Here is a 24,540-nt window from a genome sequence, read left to right on the forward strand (position 1 = left end):
TCTATTAATAACTCCATTTGATGGAAACTCCATTTTGTAGGGTGCAGTGTATATTTGAACAGAACCGAAAGTTGCCTGGTATCTACCACCCGCTGATCTTCAGTTGGCCTCTTAGGGTCTCAGAGAACATATCTGTGCCTATTTGCATATGGGATTTTCAAAAATACCTGAAGACAGCCATCCTGCCTTGCTTGTCTCTTCTTCCCTGCACCAGTCTCTCCTGCTTCTTCAGCTGTTGGTCAGACTGGAGGATTTCCACCAACGACTGGCTGTATTCTGAGTCAGTCTCTAACTTTGTCGATTTCTTTCTTGCACCGTAGTGCCCAGAATTGGCCAAAATATTCCATTTGGGATCTGACCAGCTCAGAGTGCAATCTCTTAAACTGGACACTATTTTAACGTAGTGTTGCTGTTGTCTTAAACCAATCAGTTCACACATTTGCCTTGTCGAGCATGTGGTCATCTATAACTAGAATTTTTTTATGACCTTGGATCCAGCTAGGTCTTCTTCATTTGTCCTCAATTAGTTGACATTTTAATTTAAGAGATACATTTAACATTTACTCCTCTTTGTTGGTTTCGCCCTTTTTTTTTTGAGACAGAGTCCAGCTCTGTCGTCCAGGCTGGAGTGCAGCAGCGCCTTCTTGGCTCACTGCAACCTCTGCCTCCCGGGTTCAAGTGATTCTCCTGCCGCAGCCTCCCGGGTGGCTGGGACTACAGGCACCCGCCACCACGTCCAGCTAATTTTTTGTATTTTTCGTAGAGACGGGGTTTCACCATATTAGCCAGGATGGTCTCCATCTCCTGACCTCCTGATCTGTCTGCCTTGGCCTCCCAAAATGCTGGAATTACAGGCCTGAGCCACCAGGCCAGCCCTACAGATGATCAATTTATACCTTGGTTATAAGATGGTGGTGGCAGGGCTGATAAGAGGATGACCAACCCCAAACATGAACGTACCCATTGTTACAGTTGTGCCTGGGGTTCCTACTCATACTTGATCAGTTCAAACAACCACTAATAAGTATCACTGCTCTGCAGTCGTAAGATTCATGGCCACCATATGCCTCAACGTTTCTGGGTCAACTTCAGCTTCAAACACTCTCTCTACTGTCACAGGTCCACATGCCAAACTGTGAGTCCAGTTTGGGGTTCAGAACATACAGTCTCTATAGTTCTGCCTTTTCTTGTTGCTCAGAGTCTAATATCATTGGAGAAGAGGACGATTTTTGCCTGATTAAACTGAGGGAGGGGAGGAACCAGAGAGGAACTCAGAGGTGAGAGCCACAAATCCAACGTCAAAGACAATGCTAAATAATGTATTTTGGTTCAAGTTTCCAAAAAGTGAAGTTCTGCTTATTACAATGATTGGTCCATCCAGACACCTGGATTCCTCATTTATGTAGCGGCAGTCTACTTCGTGGGCGCTGCCTATTTTGAAGATGTTATTTTGCACTCCCTTCTGGAGCATGTGATAATGCCTCTACCTTTGAGAAATACAAAAGATGCAGGTTCTCTGCAGTGGAGAATTAAATGAATGTAAATAAAACGAATAGACAAGGCAAAAGCCTCCATGTCAGTTCCCTCTGCCTTCAGATCCTTCTAAGGGATGTGGGTTCTCGGGAGGGGAAATACACAACACAATACAACAGACATTTGACGACCCTTTAGAGGGTGGTTTGTGAATCTGACTACCCGAGGGCTTAAAATATGGCAGAAAGAAGAAAGGAGCTCATGGGACCCTGAAGGGAAACGAGAGCAGGGAATTTGTCTCTTTCATCCACAGACGTTTCAAAGCATGACACTTGCGGTAACAAAATTGCATTGCGAAAGTACTAGTGTGTTATTATCTCCTCTTCAAGACGGGGACACGTAGACAGGGAATGGCCTCTTCCAATATCAACTTCCAAGTAGCACTGCTGATCCTTCACCGAACGATGGGGTTAAGGCTAGCCTGCTTCTGCGACCTTGCATGAAAATGGAGAAAATTTTTGGTTTCAAAATCTTCTCCGGGCTTGAACTGAAAGTTAAAAAGGACTTTTCGAATTGCACATTGCGCCTGACCTTACCTACCACTAATGAATAATGGATATCGAGGAGCCGTGGAACGGAGGATCACGGCGGCGTACGGAGCAGCGGGGAGGAATCGTGGGGTGCGTAGGGGCCGGAGCGCCCGGGTTCGGCCCGGACCGAAGGCTTGTGTGGTGGGGGTGGGGTGTCTGTGCTCCAGGGAAAGGGCTGTTTCCCGGGGGGACTGTTTCGCAGCGAGGCTTGTTGTGCTCGCAGCTGGGCGCTCCCTGGGGAGCCACAGCGCGCAAGGGCGGGCCGGGAGGCGCGGGGTGAGCACGATGCTCCAGGGCCCCTAAGGGCTAGTGTGCGTGTGTGTGCAAGGTGGGGCGGTGCAGGGCGTATGCACGGCACGGGCGGGACGCGCGCCGGTGCGGGAGCCGGGCGCCGCCGGGCGAAATTACCGGATAAAGCCCGGGGCGTCGCGGGGCGCTGGCCAGGAGAACCCATCGGATGCGCAGACCCGGGTCGGCGCCCCTCCCGCCAGCACCCTAACGCGGAGCCACAGCGCCTAGGGACCGGAGGGCAGGCGGCGGCGGTAAAGGACACCACGCAGGTCTACACGTACCCCCCAGAGTAGCGCGAGCCCCCAGAACTGGCGCGCGTCCCGGCCAGTCGGAACGCGCACCGCTCGCACCCCGGCGCGCTCCCAGCGCGTTGTAGGGAACCACAGCGCGGGCGGGTATTAAGGGGAGAGGAGGAGGCGTGGCCTGGCCGAAGAGCCAATGGGCCGGGGAGGGGCGCGCGGGGGAGGAGCTCAGGCGCAGAGTGCCGATTGGCCAGTTCGCCCTCCGGTATGCAGATGCGGTGGGAGTCACGTGCCAGGGGCCGGGACGACTTCCTGTTGGAGGCCAACGCGGGGCGGGGAAGGGGGCGCGAGCGCCCCGTCTGGCTGAAGCGGGGGGAGGGGGGTTCTTGTCAGTTAGAGCAACAAGATGGCCGCGGTGGCAGCTCCGCACCTCAGCGCGACGGCCCCGGGAGCCGCAGCCGCCGCCGCCGGCCCCGCCGCCGCGCAGCCTTGAGCGCCACCCGGGCTGCCCCCTGACAGGACAGTCCCAGCGCCCGCCGCGCTCCCGCCGCCGTCACCGCCGCCGTCCCCGCGGGCCCGCCCGAGCCGGAGGCGGAGGGAGCGGAGCGGCCCCGCGCCCAGCCGTCTGCAGCTGCCACCACCGCCGCCACCGCCTAGGACCCGGGCCGCGCCGGAGCCGCGTCCCGCCGGGCGTCAGGAGAAGGACGCGTCGCGGCGTTGCCGGGGCCGGACCTGGACCTGCCGGGACGCGCCGCCGCCCACCCGCCCGCGCCGGGACCTGAGCCCGCGGCGCCGGCGCTGAGCGGGCCCCCGCCGCCCGCGCACCCACGAGGCCCCTGGGCGGTTGTTCGTGTCGCCGCCGCCGCCAGGCCCGCGCCGCCGGAGCCCCGCGGAGCCGCCGCCGCCGCCGCCGGGGACGGAGCCCAGGTGAGCGCGGCCGTCCGCCCGCTCCTCGCCGCCGCCGCAACTTTGCCCGGAGGTTCGCGGGCCCTTTGTTCGGCCGAGCCGAGCCGGGGCGGGCGCTGGCCCCGAGCGACCCGCGTGCGGCGCCGGGCCCCGGGCCGGCCGGGTTTGGAGGGGAGCGGCGTGAAGCGGCCGGGGCCAGGGCGCGTGTATGCGAGTGTGAGACAGGGCTGTGCAGACGCCTGGTGTGCATCACAATCAAACGGGAGTGGAATGGAGGGCTGACGATGGCTGTGCCCCCTCCCTTTTAAAACTCCTGCAGCGGTGAAATTCGGTTCTCTCCGGGCAGCCACCCGCAGGTTTTGCATTGGTGATGGCAGGCGCGAACCCGCCGCATTTTGGTGTAGGAGCCCGGTACCGTTGTTTGGGGGAAGAGAAAAACCCGGGGCGCGCTGCGGGTGGGCGGAGAAGGACCCCTGGGCGCTCTGCGGGTCTGAAATCAGGTGGATTTTCTAACGGTGCTGCGACTGCGGAGTAATGCGTATGAGGAAAACGAGCCGTACAACATCTGTCCTGTTATCAGATAACGTAACCCGAGCGCCTCGTTGCCACCTCTGCTTTAAGCGGTGCCTCCTTTGCACCTTTACCTTGAGGACGAGATTTAATTGATTCGTAGCTATGAAAATGTGCAGATGTGGATGTGGGGGTTCCCTGCGTGTTCACCTGGGGAAGAAATAACTGGCATGCATGTTGCACGGAGCTTTGGGGATCTTAGCAAAAAATGAAGGCTTGCTGCTTGGATGTTGTGCCGATAGGTAGAGGAGAAGGAGCCGCTAGATCGTGGCTGCACCTATTGCATTGGAAGGCATTTGACGGTATGGGTGATTCTGCACGTAATTAGTGGAGTTGTCTCAAACCTTTGCCTCCGCCAAATGAAACCTCCATTTGAGTGGTCCGCTCGGTTATTTCTAGGCGTGAACTGCGGATTCTAAACTCAAAATGGTGCTCTGTAGATGTCCAACTTCAACGTCTTTAAGGAGTTGCAAGTTGGAGCCTTCTGACTGGGTTAATCCATTGTGTAGCCGAGGTTCGATTTTTCTCGAATGTCTGGGATTCACGTTGATGTACTTCGGCCAGTACAAGGTAGCCAATTTATGGTGATCGCTGTGAGAGCCCCGCAAGTCCCTGAATGTAATTTGACCCTGCATAAGGCTTATTTTATGCGAGGGATTTCCTACAGTTAGAATTGAATATGCGAATGAGTTGAGACCCTGCAAACCTGGCTTGAGTGATTTCAGAGGACAGTGGTAGCTGGTTGAAATGTGTAGGGGGTGCTGGCAATCATATTTATAGATTCCAGATTTCCTTCGGTACTGTGTGAAAGAATAAATGATAAAACTTAGCCCCAGGCCAGATGAACTTGGTTAGTAGAGGGCACCTTGAAGAAATTTACGTTGTTCCAGAACGACAGAGGTGGCAATGGTCTTTTAACATTTTTCACTGTGGCACCCCTAGGATGCTTTGTTGGGGAAAATAATGCAAAACAAGGTTTTTAAAATGACCAGTTATATTGTCGGAATTAATTTTGTGTGTATTAATAGAACAAAGTAATGATGTGAACATCATTTACTTTATTTACCTATACTGAAAGTTTTTTTTCTACAGAAGGTTTTTAATATTTATTTTCGTAAGAATAGACATTATTGGAATCTGTTTTTCATACAGATTACTCATGACCTGACCATAGGCATAGTCAGGCCATGAGAAATTGATAGCTCAGAAAATGGTAACAGTAAACACACACACACATTCGTTTTTATTACAAGGATCTGATTTTAAAAGCTTGTTTGTAACTCTTCTGTGTTTCTTGTCCAAAACAAAGACCTTGCTGACCTTACCTCGGTTTTACCTTTTTTTTTACTTTTTTTTTTTTTTTTTTTTTAGTGCAGTGGCACGATCTCGGCTCACTGCCACCTCCGCCTCACGGGTTCAAGCGATTCTCCTGCCTCAGCCTCCCGATTAGCAGGGATTACAGGCGCCCGCCGCCACACCCGGCTAATTTTTGTATTTTTAGTAGAAACGAGGTTTCGCCATGTTGGCCAAGCTGGTCTCGAACTCCAGACCTCAGGTGATCCGCCTGTTTCGGCCTCCCAAAGTTCTGGGATTACAGGCGTGAGCCACCGCGCTCTACCGTTTTTACTTTTAAGGTATGAAATTAAATACGGTTGATACGAGACTGTCATAAGGTTTAATCTTAATTTCATTTTGGATTCTGCTATTTAAATATTCTGGTAGTAACCTGGAGTATATGTAAATGTTGATTATAGATTTTCGTCCTTACAGTGTTTATTGCGGGGTTTTTTTTTTTTTTTCCAAGTAGCATATGTCTTAACACTAACAGATTATTTTGTAACAGGTTTACATTTGTATTTAATTGGCTCAGGAACTTTGGAGTAAATAGTTGCCTTTAGAATGCTGATTGTGAAGGTAAAGTGGAATGAACTGTTTCATTTGACATTCAATGATTAAAAAATTAGTCATACAGAGGATATATGAAACTAAATACAGTATTTTTCATCACTGCTACTGCCACCTTTTTGTTAAACAGCTGGCTTTCCTGAGATAAATTTGTGCTTTTCCAAATGCTGTCATCTGGCTTACTTCCAAAACCAAGCCAGAGGAGGAGGGAGGTCAGGACTGGAGTAGGGCAGCCCTTCTCCTTAGTGAAGGGAGCCTTCAGTTTGGAAAGAAATGGAAGACACAGTTCCTGCAGTACTGGCTGGGAATGAGGTATTTACATTACCTCTTCAACCCCAAGTGAAGGGGATGAGGTCTTGATTGTAACTTAGTCTTGCTTGACCCAGGAAAGCGATGCTAACTTGACATTTTTTAAAAAAGACTACTGATGAAAGTTAGTTTATTGTTTGATTTGAGTATGTAGAGTATCTTTGGCACGGTAGAAGTTCACCAACAACCTTTTAAGATTGAAGAACCATTTTAAAGACTATTTGGGGGTCTTTTTGGCCTTCCCCAGTAGGAAATGGAGCATTAGATTGCATGCTTATGCTTTGGATGACTGTTTATCATTCAGTGAGGGTTTATTGTGCAAAGGTGATACTTGAGATTTCATAAGAAAGAAAATCGTTTGGCTGTGAACTCTAGGCTGTCCATATACCAAAGTAAAACATATGAGACAATTAAGATTTGGGGATAGAGCAAGCAAAGATTACCAAGAGCAACTGAAGCCGGTGGAGAAGGCATAAGAAATGGAGAGGAGACAAGGACAGATTTATAGACGTCCTTGGAACTGGGAGAAGGATAGGTTGAGGGAGCAGGAGGCGGAGTCCTGAGCAGACAGAGGGTGAAAGGGTCTGTATACGCCGGGAAGAACCAGGTAACTTTGTTTTGTTTTTAATCTTTCGTTGAAATTGTTTTGGCTTCTTTCTCATACTTTTAAGACAAATGGGTTTTTTTTACCTTTTCTCCAGCTCTATCTCAGAGGGTCTTCAGATATTTTAGGTGAGAAGTAAGGAAATATTTTGAAGTGTTGGCGACACAGTCTTTAGTCTCTCTTGCATGACAACTGGTTTCACAGTGAAGGTGACTGGATTTTAGTTACTTAAGATACTTAACATCTTAATATTTTGTTTGAAGATGTTATAGATTTGAGCAGGGACAGCAAGATGTCGGGTGAGAAGTGGCTCATAATTTGTGAGGAGTAGATTGTACAGATTTTCTTGCTTTTACTCAGTCTCCTACTCTCCAAATTTATACAAATGAGTTTTTAAATAATTGTGTGGTCATGAGGAGAGCATTCTTTACAAAATGATATACAATAAGCTTTCTTTAAGCAGACTTTAATGCAATAGAGTTCATTTATAAATTTTCAGCTTATACATAACTTTTTAGGAATATAATTACTTAAAAATATAAAGGTTACTTGTCAGAAATAACTATAAACCTTGTGCAGAAAGTGTATATCTGAAATTGAAGCTGAGAAATGTATAATCTTAACCAGTGAAATTGTTTGAATAACCGGATTAAAATAATGGTACAGTTTCCTATTGTACAGTTTGTGCATTTGAAATGTTAATTTATTTAATGAAAGGTAAATTATATAATTTTTAAAAATCTCCACCTGGGATATAACAAGGTTTTACATGTTTAAAATATGCTGAAAATCCATACCCTTTGTTCCATTTTTGGAGTTTTACTAAAAATGAATTCTTTTCTTAGCCTTAGATGTTTTCAGAGAATGAAGAAGCTATTGCAGGGATGGAGAGCTGTTTGTTAAGAATGCATTCCTCCTCTGTAGCCCTCAAAAGACTATAGAGCTGTGTGCAGAGCTAGACAATCTGGGCATCCAGCCACAAAACATCACTGCTGTAGCACAGATAGTTGTTCGCACTCTCCTGAGCCCTCTGTGGCTGCAAACCACAACAGAAGGAATGGTCTTGGGAAAGCAACGCTCACTGTTATTTTGAACTCTTAATATTCTCTGTGTCTCTCTGAGTTCCAGCTATGCATTGGGACTTTGGTTTTCTAAAATATAGTAGTGATTAAGGTTGAGCAGTAATATAGCTTCTTAAGTATATGCCTCTTGTAAGCCAGTGGATTTAAATGTTTGCTCTAGGAAATAAGGGATGTCTAGGAAATAAGAGTTGTCTGTCCCACCATCTTCCTCTTTATTTGCCTCTTTGTTGCAATATTTCTTTTCTGTTGGAGAACCGCTTGCCCTAAGACCCATATGATCATTGGGCCACACACAGTGCACATGGCCCAAAGAGTCATCTCGAATCTTCCAGCTATCTTGTGGGATGGATTGGTCTAACATGGCCCGGTTTCCACTTCCTCATGAACCTTTTTGGCATAACAGATTTTTAATTTTTTGTACAAAAATGAAAGTGTGACTGGCATCTATTTGTATAAATCCAAATGGTTTACTCTGAAGAATCTGTTTTCCTTCTTCAGACCATTTTAGAAATTAATACTCTATTGTATCTTTATAACATCCTTCTCTGAAGGATTGAACTGCCAACCTATAGTAACACAATATCAAGTCGAATTATTCTTAGCAGTTGGATAACTCTTGTTTGTGATTGAGTCCTTTACTAATGTGCAGACTGTCTTTTGACGTGGCTGATACCAGATGCAGGTGGTTATTGGGAATATGTGCTTTGTTTGATTCATTTTATGTGTGGCCTTCTACCTTATTAAGAATAAGATCTCTCACAGCTAAAATCAAGTGCTTGGTTTGAGCCTGGCAAAGATACTGTTTACTTTTTTATTCCCAAAGATCATTTCTTTTTAATTACTCTTTCAGGAAGCAGGGAAAATCTAAGTTAAAGTAGCAACTGGGAATTAAACTAAGATCTGAAACTGGGAAATGGCAGTGCAGGCACGGGTATCACCTTTCCAACCATTGTTGCTGTGAGATGATGTGGACAGCGGTTGTTTAGAAACTACAGTTGAGGGGAGGGAGATGCACAAGTATTTTTTCTCATACTTCATATAAAATATGAAGTGCAGAGTGAGAGGCCCAGAGTGTAGGGAGGGAGTTTAACAGGCTTTGTTCTTCAAGGGACTATGGCTGATGTCTTAAACAGGGTTGTTTTTTCTTTGGTGGGGAGGCACAGTAAGGGAAGAAGGTGATGGATTTGTGGGAACAAGTACATTTGAGTCACTGAGGACAACTGGGAATTGTGAGGTGGGAGCAGACGAGGTTAGAAAGCATCCTTAGGTAACCAGATCTCCATTTAAAACTGATCTGAGCATTTACGATGTGATTTTGTGCCAAGGACATGAGTTTATCTTATTTAATCCTCACAACACTTCTGTGAAGTGGTTGCTTTTAACATTCCCATTTTACAGATGAGCAAAGGCAGTAATTTCCACAAGATTCTATAGCTTATAGGAGATGAAGCCAGAATTTAAACTCAGTACACTTCAAAGCCCTCACATATGGAAAAAGCTTGGATTATTTTAATAGCTTCTTAATTAGTCTCTTCCTCTGCTCTGTGTCCTACCATCCAGCTGCCAATATTAACTGACTGCCTTCTGAGCACTTCATGTGTAAGATCTCATTCATTCTTCCTCAGCAGCTTCTAAGTTAGGAACTGTGATTATATTCACTTTATAGATGGAAGCTGAAGCTGATGGAAGTTGAATAATTCGCCCAAAATCAGAGCCTTAATAAATGTGTCTAGGTCCTTGGAAGCCGGAGCCTGAGCTCTTTATCATTCTGCTGTGCTGCCTTCTGAAGCCTGAGCCTGGTTACATCATTCCTTCCACAAAACCTTTATGCCTTCTGTGTGCAGCGGCCACAGGGGAAGGACATCGACTTCTTCCTGCCCTCCCGGAGCTGTCTTGCTAGTATGGTGAGATAAATGGGCACCAAACACATTGTTAAAAAAAAAGGGAGAGAGCAATACATGTGAAGAAAGCCACGTGCACATATTAAAAAGTTAACAAAAATCTAAGGTAATACATCATTATATAGCCGTATACTGTATCTCCTCTCTTAAGGATGCATGTCAAAATTTTGGATGCTCTGAGAAGTCCAGCAGTGAAAGAAATATGTTTACTTTTATTGGCCCAGTATTTCCCAAACTTATGTGGCCCTTGAACATTGTTTTCCCTTCATACCACTTTTTAGTTCAGTGGGACTGACTCTTAACAAATTAGGAAAGGAAGAGTGCCTGGTCATCCCCAGAGAGGGCCTGTGGGCTAGAGTGGTTAGGCAAGATTTCACTTGAAATGAGTTCTGAAAGGCTGGCAGAGTTTGGTTGGATGAAAGGGATATTCTACAAGGAGACGAATGGGCAAGCCATGTTTGGGAATATTTTGTAAAGTGCGTAACATAACGGCTGAGACCTAGTAGGGACGGGATATAGTTATTGACTAGATGAGTGCAGAGGCCTAGCTGTAAATGGAGGTTCTGTGTTGGCAGTAAGGTTTAGAAGGGACTCTATCAGGTAGAACCTCTAGTTGTTGGCTTCTTAGGAACTGTTGGTGGCTGTTGGTGGGCATGACATGAATCAGGTGTTGGATTAGAATCTTCCTTGAGCAGAGATACAGTGTTAAAACTGTGACTGTTGTAGCTATCTGTGTAAGGTGATGCCTACATATTGGTAGGGTCAAACTGAAAAGGTGTTACAAATAATCAGCAGGATAAAATAATACAAAATGATTGATGTGGGTTGTTGGAAAGAATGAGTTCTAGAAGGCACATGGTACTGCTCTTCCTAGTGTCTGCCACAGAATCTTTAAATTAATAAAGAAGCTAATATTAAGATATTCGGTTAAATACACATAGTACATTCTTTTTAGATGCTGATGAGGAAAGATGACACACAAGATAGTAGTTTTAGGCAAGTTTATTGTATGAGGTTGTGTTCTGCAGCAGAGATCTGACTCACAGCATAAATCCAAGTATGTAATGAGCCATGTAGTAATAGGTTCTGCTGTTAATTATGGTGAATACTCTGAATGAAATCATATTTTCTTAGTGCCATACCCATAAAAAAATTCTTGACCTAGATCTTATATAACAGTCCCAGGTATATAGTAAATTTTATGCATATGGAATGTTGACAGAAAAGAAGAGAAAGCAAAAATCTTTAATGTTTCAAGGAAACATAAGATCAAATTATTACATAAATAGATTAGCAGCATTAGTAATTGTGTTGAAGTTACTAGAATTTTTTAATTTTAGATAAACAAGAGATTCCTTAAGCTTAGGGAATAATAGATTCTTTTTTACTCTTGTAGAGTGGGGAAACTTTAAAACAGATAAAAATAGTTTTTATTTTACCAGTCAGGTGACGAATGAGGATCTTAGCCACTGTTGGACTTTTGTGTATATGCAGTATTGCGTTTAATTGAGCGTGGTTATTTATTCTTTTCTATCAACTTTAGACTTTAAATTTCCGCACAGTTCCTTGCAGATTAATGCTTTGAAAAAAAATTCATTATTATGATAATTTCTTTAGATTTGAGTTACTTATTAGCAGGGATAATAACATGTTCATCTTTGTAATCCCTATATCATCTATAGTATTTTGAAGATACTTAGATAAGAATTTTTGAGTCATCTGTTTCTTCAGAGAGATTGCTTCCACAAGTCATGGGGATGGAGAGAGAAGATTGATAATTGAATACTTTTCTTTGGTTTTTAATCTTTTAGGATAATAATCAACTGTGTTTTCAACTAGTCAGCCCAGTACTTGGGGCTGTATCTACAGATTTGAGGGGAGTTGGGAAGCTGACAGTCATGAGGAACTGTCATCCTAGGGGCTCCCTGCACTACTGTTTTCTATAGTATCTGAAGAAATGGCCAGTTCCTTTTTCTGAGGCTCCTGGTCACTGCTAGTCAGTGCCACTGACCACATCATGAAAAAACAGTGTGTGACGTTTCTTCCATAAGAAGAAATTAAAATTGTAGGTATGATAGATCATTACAAAATTATTCCTGGCTTGTCTTTCACAGATTTGATGATGGTCTTTAGATACCAGCCCATTGGAAAAATGAGTATTATGACTAATGAGATCATTCTGGCCAAGCCAGAATATCTGGTTAGCATTATTCTGGATAGACTTATATTCTGCCCACTACTGTAGGGAATGCTGTCTGGAAATAAGAGGATTTTTAAAAAGAGATTGTCAGTATTCTTTTTCTTGAAATCAATTTATGTTTATTCATAATTTCAGTACTCCCTTAAAGGTCACTTTATAAAACTTTGAGATGTCATTATTTTTATTTATTTATTTATTTTGAGATGGAGCCTTGCTCTGTTGCCCAGGCTGGAGTGCTGTGGCATGGTCTCAGCTCACTGCAACCTCCACCTCCCAGGATCAAACGATTCTCCTCCCTCAGCCTCCTGAGTAGCCGGGATTGCAGGTGCCTGCCACCACACCCAGCTAATTTTTTGTATTTTTAGTAGAGATGGGGTTTCACCATGTTGGCCAGGCTGGTCTCAAACTCCTGACCTTGTGATTTGCCCATCTCGGCCTCACAAAGTGCTGGGATTACAGGCGTGAGCCACCAGGCCTGGCTGAGATGTAGTGAGTTGTTGTTGTTGTTGTTTGAAATGTAGTCTTGTTCTGTCGCCCAGGCTGGAGTGCAGTGGCGTGATCTCAGCTCACTGCAACCTCCGCCTCCTGGGTTCGAGCAATTCTTCTGCCTCAGCTTCCTGAGTAGCTGGGACTATAGGCGCATGCCACCGCACCCAGCTAATTTTTGTATTTTTAGTAGAGACAGGGTTTCACCATGTTGGCCAGGATGGTCTCTTATCTCCTGACCTCAGGTGATCCGCCCACCTCGGCCTCCCAAAGTGCTGGGATTATAGGTGTGAGCCACCGCGCCTGGCCCGAGATGTAGTTATTTAAATAGCTTATACACATGCCTGTTTAACTTTGAATGGCAGAATTTTGATTAGGTAGATCTTAAGGCTTTAGAAAATGGTTTATTCTGTTTAACTTGTGATTTTCCAACTAAATCTTAAATTATTGAACATGTGTTTCAAAATTCAGCCTTTAGGAACACTCACAAAAGTTCTCATTAGTTTCTCTTACTTTTTATTTGTCTTTCCCACAGCCTTTCCCCCTGTTTTTCCACTTGCCTTCCTGAAACTGCACTTCAGAGTTGGGAGTAGAGAGAAACCTGGTTTGAGGCAATAGGGGGAACACAGCGTTCTTTCGTTCTGTGTATTGTTGTGACACTAAGCCTGTTAGCATTCAGATACCAGTTCACAGCTGGTGAAAGGATTCCAAACTTCATAGTAGCAGTAGTTTATTGAATGCTTATCATGTGCCAAGTACAGAGCACTTAATATGTTATTTCATTTATTCTCCTTAATAAGAGAACACTGAGGCACTCTGAAGAAGCCAGGTCACCTAATTCCAGTGGCTGTGCTCCTCACTGCTGTATTGTACTACCTCATTCAGACTGACTGAGGTAGTACAATTTCCGTTATGTTTAAAAATCTGAGAGATCTTTGGGACCTCAGATTTGATCTGTGGCATCTGACCTATAAAGAGAAAACTAACGTTTATTTGTTTATAAGAATCATTATTTATATTTGAAAAGCCTGGTGTTGTTTTCTCCCTGATTTCTAACTCTGGCATCTGGAATGCAGTGTAGGCAGGAGTGTGCCTGGGAGACAAGCAGAGATCTCACGGATTCCTTTCTTTTTCCTGCCATAGCAGCAAATTTTCCTTGGAGCACTATTTGAAAATTAACGTTACTGAAAAAATTAAGCCTATTTAAAGGGACTCTAGTTTTGATCTAAGTTACAAAAGGTGAGAAGACAGTTCTGAAAAAAATGTGTCACCTTGGAACTGGAATGCTTTAGTTAATGGGGTAAGCTAGAAGTAAGCTGCCTTTGATAACTCACATAAGAGCAGCATATGAATGGATGATAACTGTCTTTCTTCCATTTAATTCAGCTACTTCCTATTCAATCTCAAATCTCAGTTGGAAAGCAATTTCCCTCACTTGACCCATTTTTCTTCTGCATTATATCTTTCTTCTGGTTCTTCAACACAAAAAGTTTGAAGGAATGGAGTGTTGTAAACCCTTAAAGACTTGTAAGCAGATTCAGACACCTGTTTTGGGATAAGCATATTTCATTATTTGGCTTTCTAGTTGGAAGGATAACAATTTTACTTCTTTAGGTTTGGTTTTGTTTCTTGGTTCTTTTTGAGACAGGTCTCGCTCTGTTGCCCAGGCTGGAGTGCAGTGGTGGAATCACAGCTCATTGCAGCCTCAACCTCTCAGGCTCAAGCAGGACTCCCACCTCAGCTTCCTAAGTAGCTGGGACCACAGGCATGCACCATCATGCCTGGCTAATTTTTAAAATTGTTTTTGTAAAGACAGGGTCTTCCTATGTTGCTGGGATTTTCAGTGTGAGCAACCTCACCTGGCTGCCTCTTTACTTTGATATCACAATTTTCAGGAGAGAGATCTGTTAAATGACTGAGATTGGTATAGAGGCATATGGGTGTAGACCAAGCTTGCTCAGCCTGCGGCCCGGAATAGCTTTGAATGCAGCCCAACACAAATTCGTAAACTTTCTTAAAATACTATGAGATTTGTGTGTGTGTGTGTGTGTGTGTTTGTTTTTTTAGGCTCATCAGTTATCATTAATGTTAGTGTATTTTGTGTGTGGCCCAAGACAATTTTTATTCTTCTCGTGTGGCCCAGAGAGGTCAAAAGATTGGACACCCCGGTATAAATAAAAGGAGTTAGTCGGCCCAGCCTGGGCAACACAGCAAGACCCTTGTCTTTTAAAACATGAAAAAATTAGCTTAGCATGGTGGCACATACCTGTAGTCCTAGCTACTCAGGAGGCTGAGGTGGGAGGATCACTTGACCTCTGGAGTTCAAGGTTACAGTGAGCTATGATCCGGCCACCTCATTTTGACATGGGTGATAGCGAGACCTTGTCTCAAAAACAAAAGAGAAAAAAGTAGGTGGGGGGTATAAAATTCTTGTTTTAGTAACACGGGCAATTTAAAGATGTTATAATTTTAGTAAAGATGTATGAAATAAGCCTCACATATCCATATTGTAAAATGTCTATCTGAGACCCAAGTCTCTTGAATTTTTTCTCTAAATTAATCTATTAGTGGTATCATTAACACATCCATTAGTTACAGGTGTCTTGTGATAACATTTGTTTCACACCTTGGATGATAGAGTGCTTGAATTGGTTTCTGTCTTTGCCAGATCAAATTCTAAATTTCCTAAAATAGCTAACATCAAACCAGTCTCCTTTATGAATCCTTCTCTGACTTCTGTCATGGTAAACTTTCTCTTCTCTGTTCACTCCTTTGGTCATCTCATTCAGTCCTGTGACATTAAATACCACATATACACTGAAGATACCAGCCTAGACTGCTCCCCAGACTCAATATTTGCATATGCAGTTGCCTGTCCCCCAACTTGATGACTGTTTAATGGGCATTTCCACTGAACAGATCCAGAACTACACTCCTGTTCTTGCCCCAAAATAACCTCAGGAGGTTATTTTGTCTTCACTGGTGAATTCTATCAAATATAGTACTAATACCAAGCTTTCACAAACATTTCCAGAAATTATCATCTGCTCTGCTTGCATTCCTTCCCACTTAATGAAAAGCACTGCCTTCCTTCCAGTTGCTCTGCTCAAAAACTTTGGAATCCCCAGTGACTTCCCTCTTCACTCCATGAATTTTTCACTCTAGGAATTTTCACTTTCATCTAAATCATCTTTTGTCAGCATAAAGTTGTTTATGGTACCTACCTCAATTGCTGTAAAATCAGCAGTCATGTCCCCTCTTTCATTCCCCCTGCCAAAAAAAAAGTAAGAGGGAGAGATGGAGTCTTGCTGTGTTGCCCAGGCTGCCCTTGAACTCCTGGGCTTGGGAGATCCTCCCACCTTAACCTCATGAGTAGCTGGGACCGCAGACACATGCCACTGCACTCTGCTTGTGTGTGTTTTTGGTTCATTTCATTTTGGGTTTATATTACCATTGTTATTCAATGTTATGTGTAGTCAAGGTGATAATAGATTAGCAACAATGGTGCTATTAACAGGTATTGTGTCTTGTTTCTCTGCTATGTTTCCAAGAACAAATCTTAACTCATTGAGTCTGTTCAAAATTCACAGTTTTGTAGAGTTTACCGAGGAGAAAACAGAGACCTAAAGAAGCAGTGTGACTTGCCCAAGATAGGTAGTCCTGGGTTCAAACCCAGGTCTTGCAGAAAACTAATTCCATGCATTTTGCCATAGGTAAATGAGCAAGGGAAAAGACAATTTGCAAAACAAATTGGTAAACATCTTTAAAATGAATCTTCCTAGTAATCAAAGAAAGAAATTAAATAAACCAGATTAAAAAAGAAACAGTTAAGTAAACTTAAATATGATACTGAGAATGATGAGAAAAGAAATTTATTTAAGTCTCAGATATGGGGAAAAAAAATTCTTCCATGCATCTTTTGCTGGTGGCCGTGAAAACAGGTGTAAATACGTTCAGGTGGTGAAAATAATAATGCACATCAAAAGAATCAAATACTTTATTACCCTTGGGAGGTTTTTTTTTAGCATCTGTATTAAGGTTTTTTTTCTGATATACATTGAACTGCACATACTTAAAGTATAACATTTGACTGGGCGCGGTGGCCCAAGCCTGTAATCCCAACACTTTGGGAGGCCGAGACGGGCCGATCACGAGGTCAGGAGATTGAGACCATCCTGGCTAACATGGTGAAACCCCGTCTCTACTAAAAAATACAAAAAAACTAGCCGGGCGAGGTGATGGGCGCCTGTAGTCCCAGCTACTCGGGAGGCTGAGGCAGGAGAGTGGCGTAAACCCGGGAGGCGGAGCTTGCAGTGAGCCGAGATCGCGCCACTGCACTCCAGCCTGGGCAACAGAGCGAGACTCCGTCTCAGAAAAAAAAAAAAAAAAATTGTCATTCTTGTAGGAAGGTAATCATTTCTTAAATATTATTTAATCAAACCTTTTTCTTTTTTGGGTAAAATCTGGTCTTTTGAAAATACGAAATAGCATTGTGATTATGAGACTTCTGGACATCATGTAAGAGTTAAGGTTCAATAACAAAAATGGAAACCGGTTTACAGTTGCCATCTTTTACTCTTGCCGCCTAAGACTTGAATAAAAACCACCATGATATACTTTTATCATTACTTTTTAAAATAAAGGACATTCTCATGCAAAGAAGTGGAAAGGATACCATCTTATAGGAGAATCCTATAAATTGAGTAAATACATCTTTAGGAAAAATGTAGTTCGTCTTTATTTTTCTCAGTCTGTGGTGTTATAAAACTTTCTCAACTGATCATGGTCTCAAGAGTGAGTTTTCAACTCTGAGCTAGATCTAGGAACACCACTTATTAGCTAGGTGACTTTGGGTTAGTTTTTACTTTCTCTGAGCCTTTGTTTGCTCAGCTAGAAGAAATGAATAATAATGTATACTATTACAGGATTATTGTAAGAATTAAATGAGGTAACATGTAAGTTTCTCACATTGTAGGCTCATATCGTCTTCCTTATATTCAGCCCTGCATAATCTATTTCTCACTGTCACACATTTGCTCTGTAATTACATATTTGTGTGTATGTTTCTGTAATTTCAAAGTGAGTCAAGTCTAGAGTGGTACTATTTTAACCCTATCATAACATGACTATAGGAATCACTTTGGTATGATTTATAAGGTGGGCGAGGGAAGTTGTTTTGCCCTGAAAACATCTGCAAATGCTGGCATATAGAACTGAGCAAAAGATGTGCAATAGAGATTGAATTTATATTCTTTGTGAAGACTGTTAGGATTTGTTCTTGTGATGATCAGATTGTCAGTTCAGTTTACTGTATTTCACACAGAGTAGCCCCAATTAGGGTTCCAGAAATGCTTATAAATTTGTCTCCTGTGGTATTAATGTGATGATGTTGGATTCTTCATCACTGAATCAGCTATTCAGGTAAAACTTTATTTGGTAAGATCAGATACCTAAGCAATATATAGTCACTAAGTCACTTATAAATAAAACTTGGGGCCGAGCACGGTGGCTCACACCTGTAATCCCAGCACTTTGGGAGGCCAAGGTGGGTGGATCCCCTGAGGTCAGGAGTTTGAGATCAGCCTAACCAATATGGTGAAACCCCATCTGTACTCAAAATGCAAAAATCAGCTGGGCGTGGTGGCAGGCTCTTGTAATCCATCCCAGCTACTCAGGAGGCTGAGGTGGAGAATCACTTGAATCCAGGTGGTGAAGGTTGCAGTGAGCCAAGATCACACCATTGCACTCCACCTTGGGCGACAAGAACAAGACTCCGTCTCAGGGGAAAAAAAAAAAAAAAAAAACTGGTTTCCCCCCATTTTATAGGTATGCTAAAGAGGAAAAAAATAGAATGCCTAACATGTTACTACTTATGTACAAATTGTATGACTCATTATATGATAAATGTTTCCAGATGGTATTTATTTTATGGTACTTAGACTTTCTAACCTTTATAATGATTACTATATATACATTTCCTTTTCCTACTAGATTATAAACTCCTTGAAAGCAGGATTCGTGTTTAGTTTATCTTTTCATAAAACTTAGCTATGTGTATTGATTTATGCATATGCATTTAGTAAATATAGCTTGATTAGTTAAATAAATCTTCATCTGTAGTAATTTCTATTTTGACTTCTGCTGTTATCAATTGTCTCTTCAAAGTTTGATGAGATAGGAGTGATGGGGAAAATATGAAAAGCATTAATGTATCATTTTCACTTCCACTAGTATCTTTGCTAGACCCCTAATCTCCAGTAGTTGTAAAGCTTTGGGTTATGAAAAGGAACTCCTTGTCTCTGAAATGGTAGATATTTTTTATGATATGTTGCAAAACAAAAAGACAACTTTTTAGTTCAAAAGGAAACCAGCATTTATTAAGCCCTAGCTGTGTGCCAGGATAGGAACTTTTAAGGAGTCCCAGATCCTTTTGAGAATTCAGAAAACCTAAATAAAACAAGAAAGACATTTTAATTATAAAAGAATAATCTCCAAAAAGTTTCTTCTCCTTTTCAACCTTTCATGCTTTTAATATTTACTATGTAAATTGCCTAAGAACTTAAAAAAGAGGGATAGCTTTTCAATTTATTTTATGAAGCTAGCATACCAAAGACACAAAAAATGATAGGCAAATGTCTAACTTTAGATTTTTGTCACATAAGTGTATGTGAGACTCTTAAAATAATTTACCAGAAAGTGTAATTAATCAGTGTCATATTTTTTCTTTAAAACCTCTCTTTTTTTTTTTTTTTTTTTTTTTTTTGAGAGGGAGTCTCGCTCTGTCCCCCAGGCTAGAGTGCAGTGGTGCGATCTTGGCTCACTGCAAGCTCCGCCTCCCGAGTTCACACCATTCTCCTGCCTCAGCCTCCTGAGTAGCTGGAACTACAGGTGCCCGCCATCATGCCTGGCTAATTTTTTGTATTTTTAGTAGAGATGAGGTTTCACCGTGTTAGCCAGGATGGTCTCAATCTCCTGACCTTGTGATCCGCCCACCTTGGCCTCCCAAAGTGTTGGGATTACAGGCGTGAGCCCCTGCACCCGGCCTAAAACCTCTTTCTAAAGAGAATTTGAGGCAAATGCAACAGCATATTAAAACAATAGAATAGTAAAAAGTAAGGCTTATCTTTAGAATGCAAAGAACTCTACTCATATTCCTCCACAGTTGTAGATGAAGGAAGTAAACTCATAAGATTATCTCACTTGCTACCTGTAAAGTCATATAGTAAAACTCAGTATTATTTTGCATGCCTGCTTCTGGCTAAAACAGACTAGCCAGTGTCAGACCAACCCTGCTGCCAAGAACTAAAATGCTTAGGTAAATAATAAAAAGCAACTATTTGAAGGTATTGGAAGCTACTAGGGCATTGAAGACTTTGAGGCCAAGATTCCAGAGAGAAGGGAGGTCTAAAGAGGCAGAATAAACATTTGGTGCCACATGACCTCTCAGAAGCATTTACCAGCTTCAGTGCTAGGACTGAAAACCTGAACAAGCGGCTAAGTAGAGTTTTTAATAGACGTTGGAGGCTGGGGTCACAAAAATGGGAGTTCAGGGATGACAGACCCTGGTAAGCATTCCAGGCTTTTGGTCAGAACCACCCCTGTTACCCCCTAAAAACCCCAACTTTTTACCCTAGGTGTATGGTAAACCTAGAAACTTTTCTGAAATCCAGCCCTCACAAAACACAAAAACTTAGTTTTGAATTGGCTGAAATAGCTTAAAGTCATTCACCCCTGCTCTTAAATGCTTGTCAGAAGCAAAACTAAGTCCTCTGTAGAGGAAGGTAACATTCACAGCCTCCGCTTATCTCCACAATTTTGTGCATGCAAGATTAACATTCAGTTAAAAACTAGACATGTAAAAAGATAGGCGATAAGGTTACCCACAGGAGAGCTAGATATTAGGGTTATCAGACATGGACCTTAATGTAATGTTGATAAATATGTTTAGTAAATTAAGTGACAAATGGAGGGTTTCAGAAAAAACTGGACACTATAAAAAAATTAAATGGAAATTCTGAAATTGAAAAGTACAATATAGGGTGACAATAGTTTACAATAATCTATTGTTTATTTTAAAATAGCTAGAAGAGAAGAATTTGAATTTTTTAACATAAAGACATTTAAGGCAATGGATATCCCAATTACACTGATTTGATCCTTACAAATCATATGAATGTACTAAATTATCACATGTATCCTGAAAATATGTGTATCTGTTATGTATCAATTAAAAATTAAAAAGAAGAACTTTTAAAAGTACAGTAACTCAAATTAGGAATTAAACAGGAGGGTTTAATAGTATTCTTAGCTGAAGAAGAAATTAGTAAACTAGAAGATAGATCAGAAGACAATGTCCATACCAAAGCACAGAGAGACAAAAGGATGGAAAATGAAAATTAAAATATGTAAGAGACAAATGGGACACTGTTAAAAGTCTAAAGTACTTACAATTGGAATCTCAGAAGGAGAGGAGAAAGAATAGATCAGAAGCAATAGTAAAAGACATAATGACTTGAGAATCTTCCAAAACTAATACAAACTTGCGTATTTGAGAATCACCATAGCTCTAAGCAGAATCAATACCAAAAGACAAAAATAAGGGGAAAAGAGAGGAAAAATTGCCAAAACAAAGAAAATCTTAAAATCAGCCAAAGTAGGAAAAAGATACATTACCTTCAAAGGAGCGACAATAAAGACTGACAGTCTACTTTGTGAAGAAATGGAAATCAAAATACAGTGGAATGATGGCTTCAAAGTGTTGTAAGAAAATAACTGCCAATCTAGAAATCTGTATGAAGCAAAAATATCTTTCAAAAATGAAGTGAGAATATAGATATTTTCAGACAGACAAAAATTTGAGAGAGTTCATCATCAGCAGATCCACACTAGAGGCACTATAAAGAGGTAAAAGGAAAATTATCCCAGCTGGAAGCATGGAGATGCGGGAAGGAGTAAAGAGCACTGGAAAGGATAGATAGACGAATACATCTAAAGTAATGGGAACTGTGTAAAACAGTAAAAATATTGATAGGTGCAGCAAACCACCATGGCACACGTTTACCTATGTAACAAACCTGCACATGTACCTGGAATTTAAAAATTTTTAAAGTAAAAATAATAAATGGCAACAGCAACCCAGAAAGCTGGAAGAGAGTTCTGATGGGGGCAAAACACAGGTTATTTTTCCTCGGCTCTCACTCTACAGCAGTGATCATCACAGAGGACTTCTTTGACCAAATGTGTGGATTTCTCCCCACATGCCAAGCAAGCAGTCAGTTCTGCAGCGGACACCAGCGGGGTCTCTCTCAACGCCGACTTCTGTAACCAAACATGTGAGGGTTTCTTGCCACACATCAAACGAGCAAGGAGTTCTGCTGTGGACGTCAGGTGGGTACCCTCCAATTCCATTTTAACATTATCTACCTGGAGATAACTCAGATCCCACAGGTTGAAGACTCAGTCCCCAAGACTGTCCCTCCTTGAGACACTATTTGCAAGTCTGGGTCTCCAGAACTTCTGACCCACTAGCTTCAAGTTGGGATTCCCACCACCCCTCTTTGGGTTCAGTTAATTTGCTAGAGTGGCTCACAGAACTCAGGGAAATAATTACGTTTACCAGGTTATTACAAAGGATGTTATGAAGGAAACATGAAGAAATGCCTAGGACAAGGTATGGGAGCTGGGTGCTTCCATGCCCTGTCTGGTGCACCACCCTCCAGGCATTTCCACTTGCTTGGGCATTTGGAAGCTCTCCAAACCCAATCCTTTTGGGTTTGTTTTGTTTTGCTTTTGGTTTTTTGTTTTTGGAGGCAGAGTCTCACTCTGTTGCCCAGACTGGAGTGCAGTGGTGCAGTTATGACTCACTGCAGCCTCAACCTCCTGGACTCAAGCCATCCTCCCACCTCAGCCTCCTGAGTAGCTGGGACTCCAGGCATGTATCATCATGCTAGGTTAATTTTTTTAAAAAAATTTTGTAGAGGTGGGGTCCCACTGTGTCGGCCAAACTAGTCCCACCTTGGCCTCCCAAAGTGCTGGGATTACACTTTGGGAGCCACTGCTCCTAGCCCCTTTTGGGCTTTTATGAGAACTTCATTATGCAGGCATCATTGATTAAGCCATTGGCCACTGGTGATCAACTTAACCTTCAGCCCCTCTCTGCTCCCTGGAGATTGGAGGGTAGGGCTGAAAGTCCTAACCTTCTAATCCTGCCTTGGTGTTTATGGAGACCAGCCCCCAACCTGAAGCTACCAGGAAGCTTCCAGCTTTCAGTCGACTCATTAGCACACAAAATAACATTACTTTGGAGTTTCAAAGGATGTTAGGAATTATATGCCAGGAAGCAAGATCGAAGACAAAATATACATTTCACAGTATTACAAAGATAAATATAGTTTAAATGTCCTCAGGTCTTTGTAATTTGTATTAGATTTTAATGAGTCAGAGATAGTAATATCTAGGGTGTCCTTCTCAGTCACATTTGGTGAGAGAATCACATCTTAATGTCAAAGACAGCAAACTTCAACCTGTGGATCAAATCTGGCCTGCTAACTATTTTAGTAAATAATGTTTTATTGGTGGAACACTGCCATGCCCATTAGTTTACATATTGTCTGTGACTGGATTCATGCTATACCACCAGAATTGAGTAGCTGCTACAGAGACATTGTGGTCCACAAAGCTTAAATTTATTGTCTAGCCCTTGATAGAGGAGATTTGACAACCCCTAGATGTTGTGGACTGAGTGTATGTGTTCCCCAAAGATTTGTATGTTGAAATTCTAACCTCCAGTGTGATGGTCTTAGGAAATGGCGCCTTTGGGAGGTATTTAGTTCGTGAAGGTGGAACCCTCACGAATGGGATTACAGACACAGAGGTCTTGCATCTTTCTCTCTACTCTCTGCCATATGGGGACACAGCAACAAGAATGCCATCTGCAAACCAGGAAGAGGGTCTTCACCAGAACTTGACCATGATGGCACCCTGGTCTTGGAGGGTCTGCAGAACCCAGCCTCTAGAACTATGAGAAATAAATGTTTATTGTGTGAGCCACCTGGTGTATGGGATTCTTGTTAGTAGCAGCCAGAACTAAGACATCTGTGCTAAGGCATCTATTATATATTATGAATTAACTTCTTTGCACTTAGAATGCCTTGTAAGAACTGATAAAAGAATAGTCACTCAGAATATTTTCTACAAAGCATAATTCTTCATAGAACTTGAGAAAAGTTAACTCTAGAGTAACCACTAAAAGGATAGAAAGAGAATTTATAGTTACCAAGCTAATAGAGGAGAAGGGAAATAGAATAATAAAAACCACTTACTGTCCAAAAAAAGACAGAAGACAAAAAAGGAACATAGAATAGGAGGAACAAGGCTAGGCGCAGTGGCTCATGCCTGTAGTCCCAGCACTTTGGGAGGCTGAGGCAGGTAGATCACCTGAGGTCAGGAGTTCAAGACCAGCCTGGCCAACATGGTAAAACCCCATCTCTACTAAAAATACAAAAATTAGCTGGTGGCACATGTGGTGGCACATGCCTGTAGTCCCAGCTACTCGGGAGGCTGAGGCAAGAGAATTGCTTAAATCCAGGAGGCAGAGGTTGCAGTGAGCCGAGATTGTGCCACTGCACTCCAGCCTGGGTGACAGAGCAAGATTTCATCTCAAAAACAGAGGAGGGACAAGTTCAAAACAAGTAGTAAGATGGTTAATTTAAATAGTAACAGACAAAATGGACTTTAAGGCCATTTAGAAACAAGGAAATTTTGTAATGAAAAATTAGTCAATCCACCAAGAAATATGTATGCACCTAATAACAGAGCTTCAAAAGACAAAAGTCAACAGAATCAAAAGGACAAAAAGATAGATTCAGTATCCCTATTTCTTCTGTTATACACAAATCAGGCAGAGCAGGATATCTGTTGAATATGGCATGAATGCACAGACCAACTTTCGTGTTATACTTACTGGTAAAACCCTGAAAGCA

General features: G+C 42.5%; 1 protein-coding gene across 3 annotated transcripts in view; it reads left to right on the forward strand.

The window, feature by feature from the left end:
• The first annotated feature begins 3,337 nt into the window (after window positions 1-3,337).
• The window catches only part of LOC105469230 (trinucleotide repeat containing adaptor 6C), a 154,243-nt gene continuing 133,040 nt past the window's right edge, over window positions 3,338-24,540 (forward strand). The window contains exon 1 of one of the 3 annotated variants that reach the window (XM_071081709.1): window positions 3,338-3,523. The gene's annotated coding sequence lies outside the window, so the exon portion shown is untranslated. Of the gene's footprint in view, window positions 3,524-3,683; window positions 3,903-19,381; window positions 21,947-24,540 lie in introns of those variants that run through there. The other 2 variants (XM_071081710.1, XM_011720024.3) reach the window with 2 other exon arrangements.

Source organism: Macaca nemestrina, chromosome 17 (assembly GCF_043159975.1).
Source record: "Macaca nemestrina isolate mMacNem1 chromosome 17, mMacNem.hap1, whole genome shotgun sequence".
NCBI classification, from domain to species: Eukaryota; Metazoa; Chordata; class Mammalia; order Primates; family Cercopithecidae; genus Macaca; species Macaca nemestrina.